Source organism: Ambystoma mexicanum, chromosome 5q, assembly GCF_040938575.1.
Source record: "Ambystoma mexicanum isolate Mex_15411 chromosome 5q, UKY_AmexF1_1, whole genome shotgun sequence".
In the NCBI taxonomy this organism is placed as follows: Eukaryota; Metazoa; Chordata; class Amphibia; order Caudata; family Ambystomatidae; genus Ambystoma; species Ambystoma mexicanum.
Window position 1 is genome coordinate 409,169,788 of NC_090933.1, and position 25,847 is coordinate 409,195,634.

At 47.2% G+C, this 25,847-nt stretch overlaps 1 protein-coding gene across 2 annotated transcripts in view; it reads left to right on the plus strand.

Moving 5' to 3' along the window:
* RBBP8 (RB binding protein 8, endonuclease) overlaps nt 1–25,847 on the plus strand; it is a 2,310,314-nt gene that overhangs the window by 17,025 nt on the left and 2,267,442 nt on the right. The window contains exon 1 of one of the 2 annotated variants that reach the window (XM_069620893.1): nt 17,253–17,345. The exons of the other annotated variant lie outside the window; for it this stretch is intronic. The gene's annotated coding sequence lies outside the window, so the exon portion shown is untranslated. Of the gene's footprint in view, nt 1–17,252; nt 17,346–25,847 lie in introns of those variants that run through there. 2 annotated transcript variants of the gene reach the window in all.

The window sequence follows — 25,847 nt, forward strand, 5'->3', positions numbered from 1 at the left end:
AATGGAGAGCTGAGACAGGAAGGCCATGGGATCAATCGATACCATTCTTCTATTTTATTGTAAAGAGGGGCTTGCCGAAGGAAATACAGAAGGTGCTGGATAAGATTGTAGGTATTGAGGGGGTGGCCGGAAATACAGAGTAAAATAGTGCATCATGATATGATATGATACGATAGGTTATTTATAACGCATTTAATGCCCAAGGTTTCTAAGCGCAGACCCGGGGATCGAACCTTTGGTGCTCCGTGTCGTCTTGCTTCCAAAGCAAGCATGTTGCCCCTGAGATATCTTCCTGAGACTGAATCATTATAAAAGGATTAAGGAGCGGGAGAGGGAAACCGTCCAAAGGCGTCATGGGGATGAAGCGAAATTGGTGGAGAAAAAGTTGGCAAAGGTAGCAGTCCAGGTGCTTGTACCAACGCCAGTACAGGGGGAAGGAACAGAGAGTACCCAGCAAGTGGTGAGTGCCACTATTGCAGCGTTCTTGGCTGAAGGAGGACAAAGACAGTGGGGCAAGGGCAACAGTACCCCGGGCCACAGAGGCAGCAAGGTGGGCCACAGCGAGGAAGAGGGGGATTTTGAGGAACAAGAAAAGGAGGGTTTGGACACAAGGGAAGTAGATTCGGACAGTGTTAATGTTGGAATTGCTTAAGGTGAGGGCCTTTCGCAAGGGAATGCAGGAGCAGGTATGCAGTGGGGTATAATTATGGGCCGCAGTAACAGGGCTAAGGGCCTCAAGGACAGGGTACCCACAACAGGGTCAAGGGTATCAGAATCAAGAGTATCCATGGGGGCAATATCAAACCTGTAATCAGCAGTCCCAAGCACTGGAAAAACAAAGGCGGCACCTGCCACAACAAAAGCAGAGCAGTGCTGCCCCGGCGAACAGAGTACCAGGTGGGGCTGCTGCTCCCTTAGGGAGAGCAGCAGTGGTAGGAGGTAGCCCCTTTTCATTCCCTGGAACAAATACATATCCTGATTAGGACAGCCCACAGAGAGCACTTGTGTGTCTGGTCTTGTCGACGACTACCCACCCTAAAGAGGAACCTTTGGTGGGGGCGGAGATAGAAAATAAGCAATTCATATTCATGGTGGACTCTGGTGCAACTAAATCATGCATCATGGAAGGAAACTTTCCACTATCAGGAAAATATCTTGACGTACATGGATTCTCTGGGGCTATTTCCAAGCTTCCATTCAATGAGGAGTTGGACGTGAAGGTGAGAGGGACGGTAGTATGGGCACCCTTACTATATTCTGAGAGTTAAACAGTCAATTTACTGGGTAGGGACCTGCTCGGAAAGTTAAACATGACTATACCCTTTACAGATCATGGGGTAGTCTGTACCACGCCTGTGATGTGATCTGTAAGGTTGATGCTGATAATACACACCATGACAAACGAGGTGGTAGTCCGCGGGATTCTCATAGATACGGACATGTTTATTTATGGTATTACAGTGCTTGTGAATGTGGTGCCCCAGATTGACAAACAATGTTGGCGAGTGCCCACTGATGTCAACTTTCGGCCAGCGGTGTCACCTGAGGTGGTAGCAGGAACGATATTATCGTTGGATTTACAGGGGTTGTTGGTGTTGGACAAAAGGGTTGTCCTATTGGGAATGGACAGGGACGGGTGCGAGTGACACACAGTGCTCTGTGTAGATCCAATAGTGCAGCTAAAGGAGATGGCGAATGACAAATTGTTTGAAAACAACAATAAAGAGGGGGGGTAATCCCATGCATCCCATGTGACATAATGTTACAGTACCAAACAGTACAGTGTCCCTTAATGGCAGTATTAACTCCAACTTAATTTTTTGATGATTTGCAGCACGTTCCTTCACAGTTGTGGACTACGAATCCACATGATGTAGGATTATTGAAAGATGTAACACCCGTGAGTATAACATTGAAGCCAGGTGCGGTGCTGCCCAGGGTAAGACAATCTCCACTATCGAGAGGGATGGACGAGGGAATTAGAAAAACAATACAGACCCTACTGGACCAGGGGATTATCGTGCCATCTACGTCCCCATGTAACACGGCAATATATCCTGTTAAACAATCAACAGGGCAATTGGAGAATGATTCAGGATTTGCACCCCCTAAATCAGTGGTATTCAAACTGTGGGTCGCAACCCCCTAGGGGTCCGCGGGTGCATCCCAGGGGGGCCCTGAGAGCTCAGCATGAATAATAAATAAAAAAAAGATTTTTTTTTTTTTTTTTTTTTTTTTTTTTTTTTAGATTGGAAGAAATGGGCAGGGGTGCCCCGCATGGGCGGGCTGAAGCATGAAACTGTGTCAGGCAACAATGAAAAAGTGGCCCACAGTTGTAAATGGATATTCATTCTTTTAGTCACAGACTGGGCCTCATTACTACTATGGCGGTACAGTAACAACGGTGCCGGTAAGCTACCGGCACCGTTGCTACCGTTCCGCCATAGTAAGAGTTGTGCGCGCGGGTGCTTGACAGCCCCCGCCAGGTCTGACCTCAGCTTGTCGGATGCACCGGCACCGTTATTAACTGTGCCGGTGCATCCGAGCTCCCCATTCCCATTTGAGCCCTATGGAGCTCAAATGGGAATGGGGATCTACCGGTACCGGCACCCGCGAAAGGGCAATTATCATGTCCGCCTAACTCGGCATGACCTGGTAATTGCCCATTCGCGGGTGCCAGACCCGGTTGCAACTCCAGCGGCAGCCGTGCCGGTTTTACCGGCACAGCTACCGCCAGAGTAGTTATGAAGCCCACTGTTTCAATAGTACCCAAAGGGGTGCTTTGCGTTAAAATGTAAGTAAATTGTGATATATTCAGCAACAATGGTCAACATTACTAACTGCATAGTTAAGTAACTCATCAAAATGGTCCACATTGGCCAAAATGGTGGCCCATTTTGATTGGCCCAAACTAGCATTTTACATTTTTGGTGCAGGCATTGCCCTATAGGCCTGTCCGAGCCTGGCGGCTCATCCATAATGGCAAGAGGCGCCCACCCAGTGGCCCCTCACCCATTATGGAGGAGCTAAGGAGCCAGCCCAGTGAAACAGTGAGCACTCCCTCAGCTGCTTTTTCCAGCTAATGGAGTGCTCCTGGGCTGGCTGAACTGTCAAAGGGAAACATTGTTTCCCTTTGACAGTTCAGTTTAGTTCCCCAGCCGCACATGCTCACTGAGCCATGCAAGTGCTGGGGCGTTTTGCTTCGCCAGCATTGCATAGCTCATTGGAAATGCTGGCTGGGGCACTACATGTCTGTATGTCTGAGGGGGAGCGCCTGCGCCTCCTCGCACATACGGACAGAGCAGCTGGAGCAGGCCGTTTCAGCACCCACACGCAGGCCAATGCAGAAGGTACGTTTATGTTCATTGTTTTTATTTAAACATGTGTATAGATGCGTCATGAGTGAGTGTATGGTGATGGATGCTCATGTGAATGATAGAGTGATTGCTGTATGAATGTGCAGCGCCTTGCATACACACATAATCATGTTCATTGTGTTAGGACCAGTGGGGCCCAGGGGACAGGGATGGTATCTTTTTACCAGACATCTATCATTCAAAACCCTCTGCCTTGTCCACAAGGCTTTCTGGGGCCTGGGTCCAAAATACCTTCAGCTATTCCTCCGCAAATACCTCCCCTCTCGAGCTCTTCACTCCTCTACCTCCAACTCCCTCAGGGTCAGTCGTTTATCAAAGAAACGGGCTGGGGGTAGATCTCTGTCTTCGGCTGGGGCCTCCCTCTGGAACAGCGCCCTGCCACTCTAAAACTTGAGGAGAACCATCTTTCTTCCTGCACTTATCAGACCTACCCTGTCTGCTGCCTTAAACCTAGCACTTGCAAATTGCTGGCTGCACTACCACTGTTTGTTGCCTTTATTATTTATTTATTGGTATTTATCTGTTTCTCCTCTGCTTCGCACTTTCCACTTCTACCCCCTTCCATGCACTTTTCCCCCTCACACTTGCGCGTTCTCAATGTCACTGGGCCTAGTAAGATCGCTGTTTTATTCTCCTCTGTTCCCCTCCCTTGCCTTGTCACGCTCTGAAACACTTGTGTACGAGCGCGATAGAAATAAAATATCAATATAAATATCAATGCCTGCCCCCTGGACTCCCAGCAACAATTGCAAACTGTTTGGCTATTTACCCATTTTTTGTTAAAAGTATGCTCTACAATGCAACATTTTAACCTATTATTTAAAAAAAATTCACAGGGGGAAACCCCCCCGAACCTCCCCTTAATGCCCCTCCACTTAAAAAAGAATCACCAGCCGCCACTGGCCCTCAGACTGTGTTGGGAACGGGATGGGGGAACCGAGGGACTATGGTGGGAGCACAATGGGCGGGAACCATGGGATAGTGATGGGAGCAGAGTGGGGAGAGCCCTGGGTGTGTGATGGGGTGGGGAGAGACCAGCGACTGGGTAGGAGTGGGATGAGGGAGCCCAGCGACTTTGATGGGAGCAGGTGACGGCGCGCAATATATACTGTCCATTTGGCATTTCTGGGGGGTCCCGACCTGCCCAAATTTTGCTCAGGGGGGCCCTGGCCAAAAAAGTTTGAAGACCACTGCCCTAAATGATGTGGCGCAGAAAGAATTTCACAACATTTCTCCTACCTCTCGTTCCTGTCATTTCCATCTTCATAATATTCGCAAAGTTTGTCCCTTCATCACTCTCCAAGCTTCAAAACTTCTTATTTCTTCCGTAATCTTTTTCCGACTTTTCTACTGCTGTACCACTCTTTTTGGTCTCCCCAGGTCTCGTTTTGCCCCTTCTATTTATCTACTTTGTCTTCTCTCTTACCGCAACTCTATTTCTTCTTCAATTGCCTTATTTGGTTGGTTACCTTTTCACTCCCAACTCAAATTTCATTTTCTTTGTTTAGTCTTTAAATCTCTCTATGGGCTTCACCCTGATTATCTTGCTGCACTTGTATCCTTCTATACCCCACCTCGTTCTCTCCGTTCTTCATCCCTCTTTAGACTCAACGTTCCCAGCCCTCCATGTGCTCAGTCTCGTTTCCGATCTTTCCATCTTCTTGCTCCACTACACTGAATGCTCTCCCACCCGCTCTCTGCTCTATTACTGCTTACTCTCTATTTTGTCTCTCCTTGAAAACCCACCTTCTCTAAAATCCCTGATTGCTTGCGACCAGGGTTGATGTTTATTGCTTATTCTTTTGTACCGTACTTTGCTTTTAAAATGTACAGCGCATTGGTTTAAGGCGCTATATAAAATATAAATAAAATACAAAATACAAATTTCCAGTAGTTCCGAGCTTGCAACAATTTTATGCAGCATCCCCAAGGAAGCCATGTATTTTAATGTAGTGGATTTGAAAAATGTATTTTTCTCGATTCCCCTCCATCCGGAGTTGAGGTACCTCACGGCATTTACACAGAGCCAGATGCGTTTCAAACACACTAGATTACCTCAGGGGTACTGCGAGAGCCCGAGAACATTTAACAGAATACTGCATGTCGATCTTGAAAATTTTCAGGTGCCTAGCATGATTATCCAGTATCCAGTACGTTCTGCTAGTGTGTAGTGACAGTGAACAGCACTGCCGAAGGGACTCCATTGCGCTCCTACAATTACTGGCCTATAAGGGGTACAAGGTCGATAAGGCCAAATTGCAATATAGTAAACAGGAAGTAATCTATTTGGGGAAGTTCATATCGGCGAATGGTATGAGAATATTACCCGACAGGGCAGCGTCAGTATACACCATCCCCAGACCCGCCTCAGTTAAAGAGATGCAGAAGTTTCTTGCCTGTGTAAATACCGTAGGGCTTGGATCCTAGATTACGCGGTGTACACAAGGCCACTTCTACGGGCCCTTAGGGAAGCGCCAAAGACATAGGTTACATAGGTTACAGTGGATGGCTGAGAAGAGCAGGCAGTTTGACGATTTAAAAGTGGTCAGTTTGGCACCCATGCTGGGCACCCCAAATTATACACAGGAATTGTATTAGTTCTCACATTCTGATGGTCAACTCATGTCAGCTGTGTTGACGCAGAAAAGCACTATGGGCCATAAGCCATTGGCCTATTATAGTGGCACTTTGGATGCAGTGATGCAAGGGCAGTTTGTATGCAAACAAGCTCTAGCAGCTGCTGCCTTTGCAATAGAGAAAAGCTCTACGATTGTAATTGGGTGTCCGGTAATGCAGGTGGATGATTCTTTGTTTGCCATTCTAGAAAGGTCAAAATCTACCCTGACTACGCAAAGGTCGTCGGCATATGAGATCATAATTTCTAAGCCTCATATTCATGTGGTTAGGTGTAAAACAGTGACTCCCGCCACCTTTTTAACAGACATGCCTAACACAGAGGACCTGACGGCGCACAACTGTGCCTTATACAAGGGGCAGGAAGATGACACTCCCAAAGCAAGGGACTGTGCATTGACAGAGGGTGAGGCACTCTTTGTTGAAGGGTTGTCCACAATTGATCAGGAGGATGGGCAGAGACAGACAGGGGCAGTGGTGGTACGACTTGAGGTAGGGGGGTACAAGACGGTGGTCATGAAAAGGTTGCCTATGCATTATTCTGCACAAGTGACAGAATTTGTGGTGCTCATCGAAGCACTGAGAGCATCACAAGGGTGTCATGTCACAATAAATTCTGACTCGGGGTACGTTACAACAACGTTACACACCGGTCTATCCTGCTGTAAGAGGAGGGGGTTTCGGAGGGCGGATGGATCCCCAGTGCAGCATGCAGCAGTGTTAGAAATGCTGATAGAAGTGTTAGCACCGCCATCTGCTGTGGCGGTTAAGTGTGCCGCCCACACCAACAGGACAGACAAAATATCAATGGGGAACGCAGCCGCCGACGGGGCAGCCTAAATGGCGGTGTATCTGCCGAATGATATACTGGCTGAGTATGTTGTGACTGCACCGCCAGCAAGCGAACATCTAGTACCTTACACAGCGTTGCCTATCTCTCAGATTATCGAGCTACAGGGAAGGGCACCTGAAAGGGAGAAAGAGTTGTGGTTACGTAGCAGTTGCAAGCAATCCCCAACAGATCTGTTATGGAGCCAGGAGACCGCTGGATAGACAGTAATGCCCCAGCAGCTGCTAGCAGTAGCATTCAAACAGTTACATTATCCAACCCACAGTTCAAAGCAGCACATGGCTGCAGACATACAGGAGGGCTGGTTTATACCAAATATCCAGGAAAGTATTATAGAAATGGTCATACAATGCACCACATGTCAAAGTTTCAGTACAGGGATGGGCTGTTCCGTGAATTACACATAGACTATGCTGATATGTGTGAGCGTTGTAATGGATCTAGGTACCTCATTGTGGTGGTCTGTCCTTTCTCTAGGTGGATGGAAGCAGCGCAGTGTGCACACCTGGATGCCAAGTGTGCTGCAAGGTTCTTAATGCGAGAGGTATTCCCGCAATGGGGTGTGTGTGAGATTTTAAGGTCAGACAACAGAACCCATTTTTTCAATTAATTATTTCAACATGTTAAAGCACTACTTGGCATCAAGCACCGGATGTGTTCGATTTATCACCCACAGGCCAATGGTGTTGTGGAGAGAATAAATGGGCTCCTAAAAAGTAAATTATCCAACCTGTGTACCACGTTGAAGAAAAACTGGGTGCACTGTTTGCCCCTGGCCCTATTCAGTGTATGCACGCAGCCAAGCAAAGACCACCATTTATCACCCCACGAGTGGTCACTGGCCGGCATATGCATACTCCCATATCCCCTGCAAGAAAGGGTACTGACGCACATAGTGCTGCAGCGGTGCTAGGGGAGGAGTTCAAAGAATATTTGAACACACTAACTCGGGCCATTAAATGTGTCTCCAGACACATTGCACCTCCCAGGACTGTGCCGACAGAGACGTCAGAAGTTGTGATTACTATGGCAGCTCACTTGATTAATTTAGAACATTTCAGCCACCTCAAAACAAGTGGGACTGCCACACAAAAACAACTTTCTTTCCCTATCCTCTCTCCCTTCTTTCCTAAGGCTAAAAATACGTGCACACTTCTTGGAGGTCGAGCCTATATTTTATTGTTGTTGCCTCCGGTCGGTGTGTCTTATTACTCACAAATACTTGATATATCAGATCAAGTTTTTTATTAAAAAACAGACAACTGCAATTGCTCTTTGCTGTGTACAATAATAAATGTGATGTTTCTAGACCGAGCCCACTTCTCTATTGTGGTGGGTGTCGGGGTTCGGGTCATCACTCCGAAACCTTTTCAATTGTTGACCGGTTTCAGCGGTTACCAATATCTTGCTGCTTTCTTCTGGACATGTATTAACAATCATACATTACAAATCGTTTCATATTCTTGTCTTGTGTGTCCGGTTTGTGTATCCTGGAGGATAACTCTGGGTTTTGGCGGGCAGCGTGGCTTGCTTGTCACGGCCCTATAGGGAAAATGGGAAAGTGGAGAACGGGGTACCATCAGTCTCCTGGTTGCAATACTGATTTCCATTCAATTGCACCAGAAGGGTTCTTATAGGGTTTCTTATAGTTTCTCACCTGTCTTCTTGTATCAATCTGTAAATTCAATGTTTCAGAGAGTTATCTCCGTATACAGGCCAAGCTATTCTTCAATCTGGTAAATGTTACAGGTCCAGATTCAAATATTAGCATCTGTGAACCAATGGAGAACTCTTAGTATATGTCTATAGTCACATATCATGGCTACAATTTCTATATTTTGTTACTATGTCACTACATTTAGTAACCCAGAAGTCAGTTACCTGTAGCTCGCAGCATGTTCTGCTTCTTGTGACGCTATCTTCCCATTAGTTGGATGTTTACTCTCACTCTCTCTTTTGGGGGGATATCACCTAAATAAAGACCCATGTGCATGCTCAGATGTTACGTTCTTCTAACGTGCTTACACATTGTCATGACTTATTTGGTACTGTGACTTAAATCTGAATTCTAATTGCTAGGCAACCATTTAGAGCATCTGGGCAACAGACGAGTGCCTCTTTGTCAAGTTATGTAAGCTACCATCTTGCTATATTCATTAAGGCAAGTAGTTTTAACTCTAACAGCTTACCTTCTTGTCTGGGTGTTCCTGCGTAGTGGTATCTACTAACGGTCGCAGAAGAACGTAACATCTGAGCATGCACATAGTGAGCAACTGCAAATGATGGGTCCAGACTTTGTAAAGTGCAACGAAGACCATAAAAACATCAAGTGTTTTTAGCTACCCTATCTGATGGTGAAGGGGCAGAAACATGTCAATACAAACTGACAGGACATCACACTACCTTGCGGGACTGGTAACCTATAGCAAAGACAGGATTGCACAAATGGTTACGTACTGTGCGCAAACATGGACAGAGCACATCACAAAGCTGACATGGATTGCAACAATGGAAAAGCTTGTGCGAGTGCATAAGGAAGAGGAATATAAACAATGTTTCTGCAGCAAAGGTAGTCTTTGTCTGCACAAATGAACATTGCAATAAAACTCTCTTGATCACAGGAATGGCATCGCTGATGGATAACTACTGGGTCTGTGGCCCACAAGCTTACTTGCACCTCCCACTATCATGGAGGGGCTGTTTGTTCGCTGGCCACACTGCACTCTATTAGTAATCCCAGAAGAACACCTGATGGGGGGAGTACCACCTGCAGAGGGGCCCAGTTGCCCCACAGCTGAAAAAATGAAGATAAGAACGTGGTACCCACACAAGAGCCCAACGTCCGGCTAGGAAGAGGACAGTTCCAACAACCACAGAGGATGAAAATATTGAATGACATATCCAAAGACTCTTCCACATTGCTTGATGAAATACCAGAGGAATATAGGCTTTTCAGCTCAGCAGAATCCTTTTTGCATCTTTACTCTTTCCGGGAGTGCAGGCTGCAGGCAATGCCAAATGGTTGCAAATAGTGAGGTGGTAACTTGTCCAGCTCGCGAACGACACAGAGAATGGGTTCAATGTGATCAAGGTCGAGTTGCAGGCATTGAGACTTATGACAATGCAACATCGTTATGTGCTGGACATGTTAATAGCGATGGAAGGTGGGGTTTGCAAAAAATCTGGCGATTATTGCTGTACATTCGTGCCTCCAGAGGACGCGGAAAACACATCATTATCCTACATCATTGCAGCTGTCCATGGCCTGGGTGTTCGCATGAAGGAGGAGGGAGGAATACAAGACACTGATTGGCTAACTGTGGCATTTAACTGGGCCCGTCGTGGCTAGGAGCGATCGTGAAGATGTTAATACCCATGATTGTGTTCATCCGGGTCATTTTCTGCACTGGTCAGCTGGTCCTTCGATGCTGTGCGTAGGGCTTGTTTGCCAATAAAGGGGGATCGGTAGCTCAGAAGCATTCCAGAATTTGTTACTGTAGAAGTAACGAAAGGGGAGGAATGTTGGGTAGGGGGCAGCCCTGTCCCACCCCCCCATGCACTTTAGAGTGAGGTGAGACGGATTCAAGCACAATGATGGGACAAGGGGCAGTGGGGGACAGTGAGAGGGATTGGCACAGGAAGCAACAACGCAGCCTGGACGCGCAATCCAAATGCAGGAAAGCATGTATCTAGGCTGCATTTATTTCCCGTTGTTTGGCCACCCCCATCCCGTTGCATTGACTGAGCACGTGCATGGGGAGGCCAGTGGCACATCATGTCAACACCACGGCTTCTCGCACCATGGATCCGAGAGCCCACGCCCCCCCACTACATAAACCAACTCCTGCCACCCAAACTACTGGCCCAGAGTCCCTGGAGGGGGCAGCTCTCCTTCCACCCGGTCTTCCCCCAAATGACGCAGGAACCCCATACACCCCCCGTCTGGCCCCCCACCGGAGGGTGTGTTGCGTCAACCACCTCCCCTCCCCATGGGAAACACCCCTGCCTGCCATAAGGTAACCTCATTGTTACCCAGAACATGGCAACCCAACAAATGTTCTGTGTTTTTTTGTTGCTGTTTCCTGTGTTTGTGCGTCATGATGCCTGCAGGCTTCGGCACCCTACAAATAAATAAATAAATGTTGACCACACAAACCCCCACACCAACCCCTGGTGTGCCAGGCACCACCCAGATAAAAACACTTTGAGCCCTTGTCTTCCACCGAGGTCACCCACAGATGCAACCCAGGAGCCCATCAACCAATGGCATCCTCGCCACCTGCCCACTATCCACTTGTGTGCCAGGCCGTGAGAAACAATACCCTGGGAGCCCACTGACAGTAGGCCTGCGACCAGCAACCTGGATTTCGATCTTCCGGCACCCCAGACCCTTCCTGCCCCGAAGTCATCCCCAGCCCCACACCACATGGGACCACCCATACCAATGACTTCAGGACATCAAAGCTGCCACCAGAGGGCAAGCATGTCCCACAACTCAAGAAACCAAAACTGACCACCGGTCCTGCACTAAAGACAATGCCCCCATGCCCAAGGTGTGGCACCCTACACACCAGAACAAGGTTAGACTAAGACCGACTACCTCTTTTTCAATCAGCTGTATAACGGGCAATCTTTCACAATAGTGTTGTTTGCTAATTTAGTCAGAACACATTTACCATGTCTGACCAATACTTACACTTTTAAAACAAAATGTATTCAAGAGTCAATTAAACCACAATTAAAAAAAACAATTAAGATTATTTATGTGCACTTTCTACAAGGCACATATACATAAAACAAATCTTCAATGACTTATTACATCAAATGTTTTACCAAGTGATGGGGTTAGTATGTGACATAGAAACATATATACACACTTGTTGACAATTTCCGTATTTTTACCAGATGTTATGTATTTGTCAATTCAGCTGTTATTTCAAAACATTTATTGAATAGAGACAGCTGTTATTGTCTCTCACACGTTAGGATTTGTATTGTCATCCATTGGATATGTCTGCATATGGTTTGCAAAAAACAATTAGACACTATCCCTAGTGTCTTTTATTTTTTTCTGGCCGTCTTCAGGACAAGTATATTTCTTTAGATTAATAAAATAATCTCAGGAACCCCATTCGTTTTTGCAAAACAGTCACTTCTTTATATCCTTTGTCGTATTGGAACTTTTTCATATCGGGCAAGTGTGTTACTCGTTTTGTGCATTGGAAGCCTGGCATCTTTATTTCTACAGGTTGATTTTCTTCCACTTGGGGGGGGGGAAATATCCCTTCTTCTTCTCTTCAGCGATTTCAGTTTGTCACGTCATTTACCTTATATTCTTCTTATGTTATATAGGCCGCTTTGGATGGTTTATTTCTTTATTTCTTTGTTGTGGACAGCCGCCTGCTTCTATCTTAAAACATTACAGTCCGGCAGCACGTGCTTGGCAATTATTCTGCGTCCGAATCAATTTTGACTGCAGTCCGCTTCATTTATTTCTCTGCCTCCGCTGGTCGCGTGTGTTTCACAAAGATCCGACAGGCACACCATACCTTTTTGCTAGCAGCACCCAGTGAGGCCCCAGAGTTCAACCTGCATCTGGTGCCCCTATCTCACAAACACTAAGGCGTTATCTCTGGCCAACCGGTCTCCCAGAAGAGAACACCGGCCCCACCAAACGCCGCTCCTCACCCAAAAAGTCCCTTGCCGGTTGACACCCGAGGGAGGGGGGCAAAACATAATCCCCAAGGTGTTACACTGAAACACCCGTCTCCCACCGTAGACATGCACCCACCCAAAAGGGGGTAGCTTCTTTCCAGACAAGTCCTTTGACCACTGACTCCGCAAGGCCTCAATTGCCCCCGGCTTCCATTATAATAATTTAGGATTTATATAGCACTACGAACCCTCAGGTATCTGAGAGCTGCTTATTATCACCCATGGTGTGTGGTGCTCATTTATCAACCTCGGAATATGAAAGGCTGAGTTGGGCCCTGCCGGGATTCGAACCTGCTTCAGCAGGCTCTGCACAGATATCAAAGCGAGCGCTCTACTCGCTGTGCTATCATACCGGCTTATCGAACCAGCTTATCTCACACCAGCCCCCGCCGAACCGCCCCCACCAGCACCGGTCACTCGGTACGAGCATAGCCCTGCAGAAGGGTGATAACCCCACTCCCCACAAACCTTATAGAAACAATACCCGGGGAGCACCACAGACCCTCTGTCCGCATCCCAACGTCCCCGGATCCAGATCTCCCGCAGGCCCTAGCTGCCCAAAAAAAAGCCCTTCTGCCCCACACGACATGGGACCCACACACAATTGGCTCTATACCGCAGGGGGCCCACCTCCCTCACCACCAGTCATCCAATAAACCATAACTGTCACTTAGTCAGTGCTGATCCCACCAGAAAAATGCGACCCCTTTACAACTGCACCCCTTGAAACTGACACCCGAGTTACCCCCTGACCTGCGTACACCTTCCTCGAGTCCCAATCTCCCGGCTCCTGCCTGCCCGAAGCCCACCAGCCCCACTCAAGTTGGGCCCACTGCATGCCAATGGTTCCGGGCTCTAGAACTGACGCACGGAGGCTAGCCTCCCACAAAATCCCTACAAACACCACTGAGGAAAACCTATCACCCATCCTGGCCAACGCCCAACAGAGACAATGGCTCCTAACGATGGCCAATGATCCTTCCACAAAGAATTGTCTTTTCCCTCACTCTTTCCATCTTTGCATTCCTCTACCCATCTGTAATCCAAGGGAGAGAATATGTAAATGCACTTTTATTTCCGTACATTTCCCTTTATCCAGGATCTGAACCTGCTGCCTACAGACTTCACACACCTCGAGGCACAAGCCCACAACTCACTGAGCCATCTCAACTCTAACGCTCACAAACATGCCGGATTGCGGACAACGAACCCTGGGGCCATACAAAAGAGCAATTCAGAGGGTGCTGAATAAACCAGAGAAGCCCAGGCTGTAAGCAGTCAAGCCACCTCCTGCGCATCTGAACCATGACCCAAGATCCTACTCACTCCTCCTAGCATGCCAACAACCTTGATCATTCGTACAACGAATTATCCTGGGGGTGCATTCCTACAAACTATCTACCTTTGATCTCACATGTACTGTTGGTTAGACATCTGACCAATCCACTGTACGTCAAAAACAGAGAGGGATCCCTGCGTTGTATAATCGCCCATCCTGAACAATTAACATTCCAGATGCATATTGCCGAAATTACGTTACTAAAATTATACCCACACTGTCTCACATGACAAAATCACCCAGTGTTACATGTGTAGTCCGCCACTGGAGTATAGCTCTGTCCAGCTATAAGCACGGAGCAGCCCCAAAGTGATAGAATGCACTACATGGAAGGAAATGTTAGGATTGGGTCTTCCAGGTGGGGACTTTGACACAGAAAAACCCCAGAGTTCAAGAAAGCTATCCACACCCTGTGAAACTTCTGGTGTCAACTGTTTAGGTTCATATCTCATTCGAATGAAGGCCGAGACAGTACCACGCACACCCGCCGTTAACTTTACAATTAGTACCAAAAACCTGCATATACCGGCAGCTGTGTCTTGCATTATTTCAAGGTTCCCTATTCTATTAGAAAAACACAGCGTTCTCAGGTGATGGGAATAAAATATCTCTATCAATGCGCACTACGGAAGAGCCCACACTCACCATTGTTCATTTTCTCGTACGATACTCCCAGAATGCACAACCTCACCCCTGCACCATAACACCACTTCAATTTCCCCACAATTCGCAGGAAAACTCTGCATTGCCAGGGGTAAAATTTTACATAATGCGTCACAGCCAACCCATATTGTCAGTCTTGCATAACAATTGAGGGACTAAGTGCAACAGGTCACCAAACTCCACCTCTTTGAATGCACATGGAAACCTCATCACAGAACAAAAATCCAAAATATCCTGTACTATGTCACAGTGGAACTCTCCACAAAACCATCCACAGAAGCGCAGAAAAGGTCACTAAACTCACCCCTTACCATGCACATGAACATTGGCACAATAAACATTTACAACATTGTCCGATGCCCCAAAACCACAAACATAAATATGAATACTTGCCATTATACAATTCCAGCCTCTTCTCCCAAGTAACCTCAACAAACCTGTTTTAAACAACAACAAAAAGAAAAGCGTGCCATTCACTTGCCCGGAAACTACATCACCCAGAATGCAACCACAAAATATGCTTGCACCCTTCTCCAACAGGCCTGCAGAGCAGGGGCGACTGCACCAAATTGGGCATTGGCGATCATTTTGCCAGTCCCCAACAGATTCAACTTGTGAGAACCTCCTCCCTACCGACTCTTTACAAATGTTCCTCGGGAAAGCATTCCCCTTTTCCAGTCTCTCTGATGCGTCATTTTACACAGCATATGCCTGCTTAAAGCTACACGAGCAAGTCCGCCGAACACACGTTCGTGCGACCACCGACGCAGTCTCCCAAATAAAATACCCAAAACACTCTCCTAATTGCTCAAAGTCGCTTGCATTGGGTGCATCAATTGCGTTTAAGTCGACACAAACCCAGCACCCACAGCCAGGTCAGCCGAACACCGTTTGTGCAACCCCACGACATAATCTCCAAGTAAACAAGGAACACCCTCTCCTTACTGCTCTACCCGACAACCATCCCAAGGCTGCACCATATTCACGCCTGTGACAACACTGAGTCCCTGACGCAATACTTCCCCAAACACAGGCATTGCAGCCCTGAAAACAAAACATGCTGCCACGAGCGGCACACTGGACCCGGGCAGCGACAAAGAGGGGGCGGGTACATTGTTACCCTCTCGCTTTATACCAGCCCTGGACCTTAGCCCTCCCTACTTCCAGCGCCGGGCAGTGGCGCAGGCACGGGTCACCGCCCTTCCGCCCGGCGTTGCAAGGGTGTCACTTCCTTATTGGCTCGCCTCCCAACCTGCTGTCCGGGCAAAGGTTGTCCGGGGCAATTTCGCAAGACTACATATGAGTCTGCATTTTCACTGTATACTCGCATAGTATACATGAACATGCAGGCATCTAGTTAGTGAGACAACACAGGGAAATGAAGGAACTCTGTCCTATACAGACAGACAGCGGAAGAAATGTGTGGGGGCAGAGGGGAATCAAGAAAGGCATCTTGTGATACAGACATACTCAGGCCGGCATAGCTCAATGCAATGGGCGGTAAAATTAGGCACATCTCACTGCAATGTTCAAATCAGAACCCCTCACCTCGTAAAGGCAGTGCGGTTACAGAAATCATGGTAAGGCAATTGCTGTAGCGCTCATGTAATTATGGTTCCTGCTCTTCATCCAGAGCCCCAGGCTGCCGCCACACTTGTCCCCTGCTCCGGTGGCATCATCACCCCCGATGCAGGAGAGCTCGGCAGCCCCGGAGAAATCCATACCCGCGTGGGCCTGTGCAGAAAAAGAAGCAAACATGCGGCTGTGATAAAAATGAGATCGACATGGGAGTTAATTTGTGTACAAACAGCGAAAGCTGTGTAGCGCAGTGAAGGGTGAAGAAAGGTGGCATTTACACTGTAGTTTTGTAGATTGCCCGTGAATACAACAAAAAACCACTGCCATTTGGAGGTGGAAAACATGCAAGTACCCTTACCAAACAATAAATCCGGCTTGCTGGCAGCCGAATTTGCAAAAAACATCTGCCTTGAAATTTCCTTGCATGCACAGCCATGTTTGGGAGCGGAGGGAGCCGGGGATAATACCTACCAGCCAAGAAGGCACACAAAGATCCGCTGTTGCTGCAATCAAAATAGGAAAAACAAACCCATCAGCACCGAAATATACCTGGCAATTTGAAACACGTCCTAGATGTATAAGCGCCTTATAAATACACAATAAAAAAAAAATACTGCCCTGCATGGAATGGAGTCCACCTTGATTCTCTCCCTAAGCACTTAGCCGCCCTAAAAGGTATGTTGATCAGCTGATAAAAACAAAAGGAACAGTGTAAAAGGAGCCAGTCAACCCTGCAGCTCTAAAAAGGAGAGGGATTATCAGGAAACATGGTGATAAGCAATTCATTGGTCATAAAGAGCTCTCAACAGCCCATTGCAGGACACTCTGTGAAGCCGGCGACGTGTAATGGGCAATTTAAACAAGCCCAATTACACGCATACAGACGGTCAGACGAGCAAACAAAAACAGCGACAAGAGACCTGCAAATATCAAAAGCGACTTTGGGCAAAAACAAGCACAAGGTGGTTTATAATAAGCGAACATGGCAACACTGCACGTGAAAACGGCACTTCAGAACTACGTGAAACACGTCATCACGCTATAAAGGCATTTCAGAAAGTGTCGGCAAACTTTTAAACAAACACAATAGTAACCGGTCTCATAGGGACTTTAGATGTTAGTTGATAATGAAAGCAGCATAATGCCTCCTTTTATGAAACGCTCCTTTTTCGTTTCCAGGCAGCATCAGGTGAGAACGTGCGATCCAACTTTTGTAGTGAATGTAATATGCATTTCTTTTAACATGCATTAACTTAGTTCGTCCTCACCCATTTGTTGTTATATTGGCAAGAGGAGCCCTTTTGCAACTTCTGGAAAATGCACGTTGAAGAGGCTGCAGCGGAAGCTGTAATTCGTAGTATTGTGCGTATCACATGTTGAAATAAAAAATTGTAAGTACTTGACTTTCTAAACATCTGGTTTTGAAATTACACAGGGCAGCCTGTTGTTGTTGGTATCGTATGACGCAGTACCTGCTCCGAAGCTCATTTACGTACAGTTCAGGCTCTGGAATGCTTCCAGATGCAGTAACTGCTGCGCAGCTGCTACACAAATTCTCCCCCTTGCCTACCTGCGCTGACTACTCCACAAAGGAAATGTAAATGTGTGCACACTGAGGTGCTATTTTCCCACCAAATGCACAACTGCGCAAGGCAGATGGTGAGAAGGGATTCTGAGATTTTTCAAGTAAATCCCGTTTTTCAAAAGGCATACACTTTTCAAAGCACTGGGGGGAAAAACATTTTGTTAAAATGTGAATTTAGGGTTTGACAAGGTTAAACCCAACACATTTCCCTGTACCTATTTGCAACAGGTGCATGGGGATATAAAATGTATGGGAAGGTCACTTCTGATCCTCTGCAACCCACACACTCCTCAAATCAACATTCACTCACTTATTCACACACAGCATTCACTCACTAATGCGGTGTGTGAATGAGTGAATGTTGAGTCGAAAAGTGTGTGGGTGTGTTTGTGCTGGGCCAGTGAGCTGATTTTGACTGGTGAGGGCAGTACAGTAACACTGCACTTTAAAATGTTTATTTTATTTTATTGCCATTTTCAACAGTAAAAACACATGTTACCCCCATCCCTTCTCGCCCCACAACTTCTTCCCTACCCCTTGATCTCAACACATGTAACCTACAACGCACCCAGTCCTGTCCCCTTGTTGTGTTTGTACTTTTCCTCCTGGTTGATAGATCTGTGTGCATGAGCCCCTGACGGAATGTTGGTGTGGAATGTTATGGATGATCTGTGTCTGGGTGTTCCATGAAGTCAGTTGGGGCCTGGACTTGGATGATGAGGGGGCCGGTGGATGTCTCTCCCTGTTATATACTTGATTTAATTACTCCATTTGTACTTACCTTCTGTGTCAACTTAGTAAAGAAGTTAACCCAAGCTGAACGACTCCCTGTACTCATTGAACCCAAGCATTAAACTTAACATTGGCGACGAGGATCTTGGGAAAGTACACTAAAGGAAGGAGTAACACGAAAGGGAAAGAAAAGGAAAACAGAGCAGAAAAAGGGACAGAAAGAAGAAGAGTCCCATAGAAGACATCCACCGGCCACCCCTGGCCATAAGGTGAGCGTGCCCCGTTTGCCAGAGCTGGCAATAGACTGCGCCCAGTTTAATAAAAAGGGGGGCCGGCGCTTGCACCTTAGGGGGCATTGAACATGAAAGGACCCATACGGTCATAGCAATTAGCCCGTTGGACGGCGTTATGGCCTGGATGTTTTCCCATCAAGAGTTACCCATTATACATTTGAGCTGGCTGGAGGGTTGGCTCATAAATGTGACTGCGGGGCCCCTGGGGAACATCTGTGAGTGCCGACAGATATTGGAACATAGTTGGAGGAGGTCCCAACAGCCACCAATTGAGGTAGCGTTGTGCGGTCAGTGCCGTCCCTGTAGGCACCAACACAATGTTGACCGTACCTCTTCCTTGCTGGCTTCTCTTCTGGTGGGCCGTAGTGTTTGCGTTTCAGGCGGCTGTTTTGTTTTGGGCCTGTGCAGCGCCGAGTGGACCAGGGCGAGTGAATGCATTGCGGCGGTCCAGAACGACGGTTGGAGTGGAGCTCTCATTCCGTGGCCGCCCTCGCCATCATAATGGTGACGTCAGCTGGATGCTGGGGGAGTTGGAGATTATGGCTGATGTGGAATGTTCTCCCCGGCATTCCAGGCCCCGGCAGCACTGTGACGGCGTCACTAAGAGGACTACGAAGGTCAGAAAAAAGGACCTTCCAACGTGGAAAACGTGCCCAGTTCCGTGTTTCTTACAGGAATATAACGTCGCGCATTGAAAGTTCGGCAGCCAGTGGGCGTTATGAACTATGCATGTACTGCATTGAAAAAGGAACATTCCAACGTGACATTAACGGACCCCAGTTCGGTATTCAGATGCATAGCAACTCTGGGCTGCAAACGTTCTGGGAGACAGTGCCTACATAAAGAATTAAATAATGTACTTCACCCAGGGTTTCAAGTTTCAGTGAAGGCTGCGATGCTGCGTGTGAAAAGAAGTGCGCAGCTATTTTGATTGCATCCAACAATGCTCCGATGTTTGTTTGGCTACAACACGGCGCGGGCATGTCATTTACTGTGGAAAACACAGTTTGTAACACGAGTGATGCATTGATTGTGCTGGGATGAGGTACTGTTGATGTTTTTTCTCATTGCAAATCGCCGGATGTTATTCGAAGGGTGATGAGACAGTGGAAAAAAAAGCTTGGTATAAAGGGTGTTATCTAATACCTATTCATTGTCTAAGTGCTGCATGTTTTTTTTTGGGAGGAGCTATAGAGTTCATGCTGATTATCTGCCATACCAGTTTAGTCTTTACATTTCGACAATTTCAGAGAGGCATTTAGATTGCATGGATTAAAATGTCATGTGAGGCCTGTTAGATCATTTCGTTGCAGAATTGTTGCTATGGCTTTCAGGGTTGGGTGACTGTGAGAGGTTGGATGTTATGGTTGTAGTGGCCTCTGTTTCAGTTTCTCATGTGTGACATGATGAGTTGCATTATGTATGTTATTTTGGCTAACCACATTTCCATTCACAGGTTCATCAAACACAAAGGACTTTGTAGGGTAAAGAATATGGACTTGGTAGTAGTGGTGAACTCCCGCTTACCATTCTTATACTCTCAATTTATCTTTGCTTGTATGGGGAGAGCTGTGAGTGTCTTTCTGTGCTGGGATGAGCGTGGTTGCCAAGTTTTAGGGGGACTCATGGTCCCGGTAAAAGGTTCTGGTTCTGGTGGAACTGGTGTCCTTCGCACTAGGTGCATTCTAACTATTTGGTGTTTCGGTGGGATGTATGGTCCCGGTAAAAGGTTCTGGTTCTGGTTGAACTGGTGTCCTTCGCACTAGGTGCATTCTAACTATTTGGTGTTTCGGTGGGATGTATGGTCCCGGTAAAAGGTTCTGGTTCTGGTGGAACTGGTGTCCTTCGCACTAGGTGCATTCTAACTATTTGGTGTTTCGGTGGGATGTATGGTCCCGGTAAAAGGTTCTGGTTCTGGTGGAACTGGTGTCCTTCGCACTAGGTGCAGTAGGTGTGAGAGTGTATTGGGATTTGTGGTCCCGGTAAAAAGGTGCAAGTTGGGTGAAATTTGAATCCTTCGTACTAGGTGCACTTCAGTGATTTGGTGTAATTGCACCATGTGCATTGTGGTGATTTGAGGTTCTTACACTGTTGCTGAGTTGTGTTGGGATTAGTGGTTCTGACATTTGTCCTAGTGTATTGGGATGTGTGTCCTGCTCACGCTACTTTGGGAGCATGAAATATGCTGATGTTGTTATTTGTAGAAATTGGTATCCTGTGTTGGTGGAAACAGTTGGAGGTGTTTAACTTCTTATGGTGTCCTTGCACACCTTGTTAAGGGATAATGGATGATGATGGTATGGTGTCCGAGTTGTTGGTTTGGTTTGGTTTTGTGAGTGAGGGCTGGTTCCCTGTGTTTGATGTCCGTTGTGGGCCCGCTACGGAGTTGGTTTAATGTATGAGTTGGATTTTAGTTTATAGAAGCTGGTTTAAAGTTTGGTGGAGTTGAGCAAGCAGCTTTGCTCTGAGCATATTACTTGGTATGGAAGTTTTGGTGATGAAAGTACGGTCTGGGTTAGATGTCTTTCTTGGATTGTTCTACAGAGTTCTATAGTATTGTTCCCTTACTTCCTCCTCTGTTGTTATCCTTATTTCATAAAGGGGGAAGATGTGTTGTGTTTGTACTTTTCCTCCTGGTTGATAGATCTGTGTGCATGAGCCCCTGACGGAATGTTGGTGTGGAATGTTATGGATGAACTGTGTCTGGGTGTTCCATGAAGTCAGTTGGGGCCTGGACTAGGATGATGAGAGGGCCGGTGGATGTCTCTCCCTGTTATATACTTGATTTAATTACTCCATTTGTACTTACCTTCTGTGTCAACTTAGTAAAGAAGTTAACCCAAGCTGAACGACTCCCTGTACTCATTGAACCCAAGCATTAAACTTAACACCCCTCCACCCCCGAGTTCATAAACTCTGTAGATGGCTTCCGGTTCCAAGTTTCTGTGAGTGGCTAGCTCTCTCCCCAGCCGGTGTACGGGCCCTTGCACCGTTTGAGATACCCCCCCCCCCGCCCGCCCCCATAGTCCTCGCCTTAGGAGCGGAGCCAGCCACAACATTTTGGGAGGGGTTAGCTGGCAGTGAGTGGGGTAATTAAACCTATTGTTCTGTTGATCCCCACCACAAGCCCGTGAGGCCTAATAGATATTACGGCTTCCTTTGGCCCATTAGAGGCATCTTTCACCCCAATTCAACAGGGGTGTAGCCAGGATTGTGTAACAAGTGGGGCCTTGAACAAACATAGTAGGGCTCACCCTAAGGGGAGCCCGAAGAGGGAACTGGGTTTGTTCTGCCCCCAACCGAATTTGTATGACCTACCAAGCGTAGCGAGGGAGAGCGAACCAACCCAGATGGGTTCAGAGGAGTTCTCCCCCAGAAAATTATTTTTAAATAAGGGGCTGAAATGTTGAATTTTACAGTACACTTTCTGCGATGCATTAGGTAAAAAGTCACACAGTTTACAATCGGTTTTGTAGGGTAAGACATGAAAAAGTCCATTAGATGCCAAGTTATCAACAATGCACAGGAGCATTTCCAAACACATTTTCACAATGCCTTTGCACATTTTATGCCAGTACCCTGCAAGTGTAAAAAACATTTTCATACTGATTCTGGTGCTCCTATATGTGCCAGTATTCCCACATCAGAAAGTGCTCATGATGCCAGTAATGATACTATAACAAAACATGTTCATGCTGGCTCAGCCAATATATGCCGTATCCCCACGTAAGAACATGCTCTTGTTGGCTTTGCCTTAATGCCAGTTAAAAAAAAGCCAGGCCATAGTAAGAAAACAAGCCTTTGCCGGTTAGCTGGTACAATAGGTCAGCGGGTTGAGCCCTTGTTGCTGCAATCTGTTTGTGATCTACGGGTCACAGATTCAAATCCCAGCAAGGCCCACGCGCCCTTTCATCCTTCTGAGGTCAATAAACGAGTACCAACTTCGGGTTGGGTGATCATTTTATATCAATATGTTATCAGTACACCCATATAAGAACACTAATCATGTTGTATTTGCCCCCTAATTCCAGTAGAAAATGTCGTGCAACAGTAAGAAAACATTGCTTTACGAGCTGCACAAAGACTACCCTCCCCGGCCTATGCAAGAACACCTACAGTGTTGTCTTTGGCCTTAACACCAGTAAAACAATGCCATGCCACAATAAGGAAACATGCCCTCCCTCATGTAAGAACACTCACAAAGCTGGCTGGCTTTATCCGTAATGCGAGTGCAAAATTCAATGCCACAGTAGGACCCAGTCAGCCCCATTACAGTACCCTTCCTCTACTGCAACCAATCCGTCACATAATAACACTCAAGTTGGCTTTGCTTTGGCCAAAAATGCCAGTGAAACATGCCATGCTCCTGGCAAAAAAATGTCATGCTCCAATGGGCATGCCAGGCTCGGACTGGGCTATAGGGCAATAGGGCAATGCCCGAACCAAAAAAAAACGCAAAATGCTAGTGTGGGCCAGATGTTTTGATCAAAGTGGGGCCTTTTTTTGGCCAATGTGGGCTAGTTTGATGAGTTACTTCAATATGCGGCTGTAGTTTTGACCAGGGTTGCTGAATAACATTCTTTAAATTGCACAATTTGCATCACATTTTATCGAAAAACTCCCCCCCGGGTACTAGTCAAACAGACTATCACAAAAGGAATGAATTGCCATTTGCAACTGTGGGCCACATTTTCATTGGTGCCTGAGACAATTTTATACCCCAGTCCGAGCCTGGCACGCGCGCGCACACACCCATACAGCGTCTGTCATTCACACTGCATTCTCATTCACATGCGTACTTGCACCCATGTACACCATTCACACAGCATTTATTCATACGCATGCACTTGGACACCCCCTCACATACATACATACATACATACACACACGCACTTACACACACCTTCACATGCATGCATGCATATATTTTTTTCTTACCTGTTTCCCTCTGGACCCTCTCAGGCCCTTCCCTGTCTACACCTCTGCATCTCAGAGGCTATTTAGTTAAAGGAACGCTAATCACTGGGGGCACGGGCCAACTAAAAGTTGAGCCCAGCTGTTAATCCTTTAGTTTCCACAATATGGGTCTATTGATCTCATCCCCTGGCAGGTTTCTGTCCTCGGAGCGTTTGCTGAGGCCACAGTCACAGTAAAAGACTATTTTCTCACCTTGGAGAGCGGTGTATTTACTTTTAAGTAAATACACCGCTCTCCGAGGTGACAAATGTGACAGCTTTTTGATATCTGAGCCCGGGCTGGGCCTCACAACATTATGATAACTGCTGCATCAATGTGGGAGGACTTCAGCCCCCCCAAGCCCGACGCTGCCCATTCTTTGCCTTCCCTAGAAACTTCAGCCATATCTCCTCCCAGCTTCCTGTGAAGGCGCCCTCCTCAAGTGGCGCGAGTACTCGCACCAGCCCCAACCATCTCATTTTCCTCAGGCACCATGCGGCTTGCGAGTCCCGCTGCAGTTGATGCAGGATAATGTCCCAGTCTGAGAGGAAACTTTGGTAATTCCCTTGAATCCAATAGGTCACTGACTGCAGTGCCACAAAGTTCCAGATTTTACTAACACATTTATGTTCTGTGGCAGCAGCTTTTTGTTTCCATTTGTATGCCCCCACAAGCGTTACCGCCACTATCGGGATGACATATGTCTTGCTTTGAGCTTTCGAGGGTAGATTTTCCTGAACCCCGCCCATTCCCAGGATGGCCATTGGTTGTCTGGCATCTGATTCCAATAAATGCTATTCATTGATCCATAGATCATGTCCCAAAAAGGCTGTAGGACTGGTCATTCCCACCAGATATGCTTCCTCAGTCCCAGTTGCCCACATCCCCTCCAGCAGAGTGCTTACGCAGTTGGGTAGAATTTATGTAGGCTTTTCTGTGGTGAGACGCCATTGGACCATATCTCAACCCACATCTCCTGAATCTGGCCTAAGTACGCTTGGGGATATCTGCCCATAACTGAGTCCAAAGTTTCCCCCTCCAGAGGCTGCCCCACTGCAGTTTCCCAATGCTCCATGTAGTGCCATGCCTGACTCCTTGCCCCTTCTATAATCCCATATAACGCTTCTACCAAATGCCTGTCCAAGTGTCCATCGTTGGGAACTGTTCAAAGGGCGTGAGATCCCTGGTGGCCGCTGACCTGACCATTGGGTTCGTAAGCCAGTGCCTCAGTTGAGAGTAGCAATGCCTCCTCGGCTCATCTAGCCCAAAGTCCTGCTTGCACTGTGTAAAGAATTTAATGTCCTGACCCGAGAACATGTCATGTAGTTTGCGACACCCTTCCTCCTCCCACCCATTGAAGGCACCCCTTTCCATACCCGGTGTGAACTGGGGATTTCTAAACAGCAATATCAGCGGGAAGGGGAAGTTGGCCAAGTTCACCATGCGCACCAGCTCTCATGAGTCCCCCACTATGGCCCCTGCCCTGCTGCGGTACATGATTTTAGGTCTATCCACCTTGGGTCGTCAGAACACCTCGCCCAGCGGCGAACCCACCACCGCTTTGTCCATTCGACACCAGACCTTCCTGCGATCGTCCCTGAACCAATCCCGGATCACTCTGATTTGAGCCGCAAGTAAATGTAGGTGGAAATTTGGTGCTCACAGCCCTCCCTTGCTTCTGGGAGTTAGCATCTGCATAGCTACCCAGGGTCTTTTGCTGTTCCAAATAAATGACCTCACATGGTTTTGAAGGGTCCTGAAGAAACCTTGGGGAACCCCCACTGGCATGGCTGTGAAATAGTACACAGTGTTTGTCAAAATTACATTTTTTTTTTATTTGTTTATTTATTAATCAGCGTACAAGAGAACATATACATTAACATTTGCTTACCGCCCCCAGAATGCATGTAAATTGACAATTCCCCTATCACGCCCTCGTTATCCCCAGATGGTGCTTGTTTCCCAGTCTTATTGGGCCGGGTCCGGCGACAAGTATTTGCTGGTTACGTGAAAGGCTCTCGCAATCAAGCGTGGTTTATAGGTCAGGGCCGGATAGGTCTGGTCATAGTCTAACAGCGGTGCCCAAATGTTTGTAAACCGATGAAGGAAGCCTGCTTTGGCTGCC